Consider the following 5417-nt stretch of genomic DNA (forward strand, 5'->3'; position numbering starts at 1 on the left):
TATTGGTCACATTGTTAACAGATGTTATTGGTCACATGGTTAGCAGATGTTATTGGTCACATACACATGGTTAGCAGATGTTATTGGTCACATACACCTGGTTAGCAGATGTTATTGGTCACATGGTTAACAGATGTTATTGGTCACATGGTTAGCAGATGTTATTGGTCACATACACATGGTTATCAGATGTTATTGGTCACATACACCTGGTTAGCAGATGTTATTGGTCACATGGTTAGCAGATGTTATTGGTCACATGGTTAGCAGATGTTATTGGTCATACACCTGGTTAGCAGATGTTATTGGTCACATGGTTAGCAGATGTTATTGGTCACATGGTTACAGATGTTATTGGTCACATGGTTAGCAGATGTTAGCAGATGTTATTGGTCACATGGTTAGCAGATGTTATTGGTCACATGGTTAGCAGATGTTATTGGTCACATGTTAGCAGATGTTATTGGTCACATGGTTAGCAGATGTTATTGGTCACATGGTTCACATTGGTCACATACACATGGTTATCAGATGTTATTGGTCACACAGATGTTATTGGTCACATACACATGGTTAGCAGATGTTATTGGTCACATGGTTAGCAGATGTTATTGGTCACACATGGTTAGCAGATGTTATTGGTCACATGGTTAGCAGATGTTATTGGTCACATGGTTAGCAGATGTTATTGGTCACATGGTTAGCAGATGTTATTGGTCACATGGTTAGCAGATGTTATTGGTCACATGGTTAGCAGATGTTATTGGTCACCTGGTTAGCAGATGTTATTGGTCACCTGGTTAGCAGATGTTATTGGTCACCTGGTTAGCAGATGTTATTGGTCACCTGGTTATTGGTCACCTGGTTAGCAGATGTTATTGGTCACCTGGTTAACAGATGTTGGTTGGTCACACTGGTTAGCAGATGTTATTGGTCACACCTGGTTAGCAGATGTTATTGGTCACATACACATGGTTGCAGATGTGGTCACATGGTTAGCAGATGTTATTGGTCACATACACCTGGTTAGCAGATGTTATTGGTCACATACACATGGATGTTATTGGTCACAGCAGATGTTATTGGTTAGCAGATGTTATTGGTCACATACACATGGTTAGCAGATGTTATTGGTCACATGGTTAGCAGATGTTATTGGTCACATATGGTTATCAGATGTTATTGGTCACATGGTTAGCAGATGTTAGTCACATGTTAACAGATTGGTCACATGGTTACAGATGTTATTGGTCACATGGTTAGCAGATGTTATTGGTCACATGGTTAGCAGATGTTATTGGTCACATACATGGTTAGCAGATGTTATTGGTCACATGGTTAGCAGATGTTATTGGTCACATGGTTAGCATTGGATGGTTATTGGTCACATACACCTGCAGTGTTATTGGCGCAGATGTTAGTCACAATGTCACATACACATGGTTTGTTATTGGTCACATGGTTAACAGATGTTATTGGTCACATGGTTAACAGATGTTATTGGTCACATGGTTGCAGATGTTATTGGTCACATGGTTAGCAGATGTTAGATGTTATTGGTCACATGGTTAGCAGATGTTATTGGTCACACAGAGTGGTCACACAGATGTTATTGGTCAGATGGTGGTAACAGATGTTATTGGTCACATGGTTAACAGATGTTATTGGTCACATGGTTAACAGATGTTATTGGTCACATGGTTATGTTATTGGTCACATGGTTAACAGATGTTATTGGATGTTATGTTATTGGTCACATGGTTAGCAGATGTTAATGCGAGTGTAGCGAAATGCTTGTGCTTCTAGTTCCGACAATGCAGTAATAACCAACAAGTAATCTAACTATTCCCCAACAACTACCAACACACAAATCTAAATGGATGGAATAAGAATATGCGAGCGTCACAGGCAAGGTGCAATAATGTTGTAAAATACAGTGTATACATATAAGATGAGTAATGTAAGATTATTTATGTGGCATTATTTAAAGTGGCATTATTTAAAGTGGCATTATTTAAAGTGACTACTTATCCACTTATTAAAGAGGCCAGTGATTGGGTCTCAATGTAGGCAGCAGCCTCTCTGATTACATCATTTCCCATCAATTTCCATTATTAAAGTGGCTGGAGTTGAGTCAGTGTCAGTGTGTTGGCAGCAGCCACTCAATGTTAGTGGTGGCTGTTTAACAGTCTGATGGCCTTGAGATAGAAGCTGTTTTTTCAGTCTCTCGGTCCCAGCTTTGATGCACCTGTACTGACCTCGCCTTCTGGATGATAGCGGGGTGAACAGGCAGTGGCTCGGGTGGTTGTAGTCCTTTATGATCTTTATGGCCTTCCTGTAGCATCGGGTGGTGTAGGTGTCCTGGAGGGCAGGTAGTTTGCCCCCGGTGATGCGTTGTGCAGACCTCACTACCCTCTGGAGAGCCTTACGGTTGTGGGCGGAGCAGTTGCCGTACCAGGCGGTGATACAGCCAGACAGGATGCTCTCGATTGTGCATCTTTAGAAGTTCCTCAAAGCCAAATTTCTTCAGCCTCCTGAGGTCTTTGACTGTCTGTGTGGGAGGAACATTTCAGTTTGTCGTTGTGTACGCCGAGGAACTTAACTTTCCACCTTCTCCACTGCTGTCCCTTCATGTGGATGGGGGGGTGCTCCCTCTGCTGTTTCCTGAAGTCCACGATCATCTCCCTTGTTTTGTTGACGTTGAGTAAGAGGTTGTTTTCCTGACACCACACTCCGAGTGCCCTCACCTTCTCCCTGTAGGCCGTCTCGTTGTTGTTGGTAATCAGGCTACTGTTGTCGTCTGCAAACTTGATGATTGAGTTGGGGGCAATGCAGTTGTGGGTGAACAGGGAGGGGGCTGAGCACGCACCCCTGAGGGGCCCCAGTGTTAAGGGTCAGCGAGGTGGAGATGTTGTTTCCTACCTTCACCACCTGGGGGCGGCCTGTCAAAGTTCAGGACTCAATTGCTCATCGTGGGGTGACAACATAATAACGTGCTTAATTCAACACTGAAGAAGAGGACGCAGTTGTCACAAAATAGGAGGTATTTTGGGAAGGTAGAAAGAAAGCCTAGTTTTGAGCATAATATTTTTTTATAAACTAGCGATTAGTTTTGAATCTATTTTTTTTTTTTTTTACCGATGTTTACCGATGTTTACTGTGTTGCATCATTTTCAACTACAGAAGTGGTTCTCAGCCACAGATTGATTTGACAGAAACGACTGCAACATTGATAGATGAAATGGGATTTAATGTTCCCTGGAATTTGGTGTTAATTGTGCGTGGGGGGTAACGTGTGTGTGTGGGGGGGGTACGTGTGTGTGGGGGGTACGTGTGTGTGGGGGGTACGTGTGTGTGTGTGGGGGGGTACGTGTGTGTGTGGGGGGGTACGTGTGTGTGTGTGGGGGTACGTGTGTGTAACACGTGTGTGGGGGGGTCACGTGTGTGGGGGGGGTACGTGTGTGTGGGGGGTACGTGTGTATTGTGTGTGTTTGTGTGTGGGGGGGCCAGTGTGTGTGGGGGGGTACGGTGTGTGTGTGGGGGGGTACGTGTGTGGGGAACTAGCATTGTGTGTTCGTGTGTGTGTGGGGGGTACGTGTGTGTGTGGGGGGATTCGTGTGTGTGTGTGGGGGGGGGCCGTGTGTGTGTGTGGGGGGGTCGTGTCTTTAACGCTTGAGGTGTCACTCTCTGGCCATAGAGAGGCTTTTATTCTCTATTTTGGTTAGGCCAGGGTGTGACTAGGGTTCTGCAATGAACTAGCATTCTGTGTTCATTTTCTATGTTTTGTATTTCTTTGTGTTTGGCCGGGTGTGGTTCTCAATCTATCGAACACAACTAAAGCGCCATAAATATCCTGATTATATGAGTCACACATTGGCCAGTAGAGAGCAGCATAGCTCAAGTATTGATCCATTGACTCTTGCTGTGTGTGTGTGTGTGTGTGTGTGTGTGTGTGTGTGTGTGTGTGTGTGTGTGTGTGTGTGTGTGTGTGTGTGTGTGTGTGTGTGTGTGTGTGTGACAAAGAGAGAGAGAGATTTCCCTCAGATTACACAGACCCACAAAGAATTAGAAAACAAACCCCATTTTGAAAAACTCCCATATCTACTGGGTGAAATACCACAGTGTGCCATCACAGCAGTAAGATTTGTGACCTGTTGCCACGAGAAAAGGGCAACCAGTGAAGAACAAACACCATTGTAAATTCAACCCATATTTATGAAATGTGTCTATTCCTTTGAAACTTCTGTGAGTGTATTGTTTACTGTTGGTTTTACATTGTTAATTTCACTTTTGTTTATTGTCTATTTCACTCTCTTTAAAGTTGAATTGAATTGAGAGAGAGAAGGGCGAGGAGGAGAGAGATTTAAAATATACACTGCTCAAAAAAATAAAGGGAACACTTAAACAACACAATGTAACTCCAAGTCAATCACACTTCTGTGAAATCAAACTGTCCACTTAGGAAGCAACACTGATTGACAATAAATTTCACATGCTGTTGTGCAAATGGAATAGACAACAGGTGGAAATTATAGGCAATTAGCAAGACACCCCCAATAAAGGAGTGGTTCTGCAGGTGGTAACCACAGACCACTTCTCAGTTCCTATGCTTCCTGGCTGATGTTTTGGTCACTTTTGAATGCTGGCTGTGCTTTCACTCTAGTGGTAGCATGAGACAGAGTCTACAACCCACACAAGTGGCTCAGGTAGTGCAGCTCATCCAGGATGGCACATCAATAAGAGCTGTGGCAAGAAGGTTTGCTGTGTCTGTCAGCATCGTGTCCAGAGCATGGAGGCGCTACCAGGAGACAGGCCAGTACATCAGGAGACGTGGAGGAGGCCGTAGGAGGGCAATAACCCAGCAGCAGGACCGCTACCTCCGCCTTTGTGCAAGGAGGAGCAGGAGGAGCACTGCCAGACACATACAACGACACAGAGTTACACATGGAATAAACAAAACATACAGTCAATAATACAGTAGAAACAAGTCTATATACGATGTGAGCAAATGAGGTGAGATAAGGGAGGTAAAGGCAAAAAAAGGTAAATACAATATAGCAAGTAAAACACTGGAATGGTAGATTTGCAGTGGAAGAATGTGCAAAGTAGAGATATAAATAATGGGGTGCAAATGAGCAAAATAAATAAAGAAATTAAATACAGTAGGGGAAGGGGTAGTTGTTTTGGCTAAATTATAGGTGGGCTATGTACAGGTGCAGTAATTTGTGAGCTGCTTTGACAGCTGGTGCTTAAAGCTAGTGAGGGAGATAAGTGTTTCCAGTTTCAGAGATTTTTGTAGTTCGTTCCAGTCATTGGCAGCAGAGAACTGAAAGGAGAGGCGGCCAAAAGAAAGAATTGGTTTTGGGGGTGACCAGAGAGATATACCTGCTGGAGCGCGTGCTACAGGTGGGTGCTGC

The sequence above is a fragment of the Oncorhynchus tshawytscha genome, linkage group LG15 (genome assembly GCF_018296145.1).
Source record: "Oncorhynchus tshawytscha isolate Ot180627B linkage group LG15, Otsh_v2.0, whole genome shotgun sequence".
Lineage (NCBI taxonomy): Eukaryota > Metazoa > Chordata > Actinopteri > Salmoniformes > Salmonidae > Oncorhynchus > Oncorhynchus tshawytscha.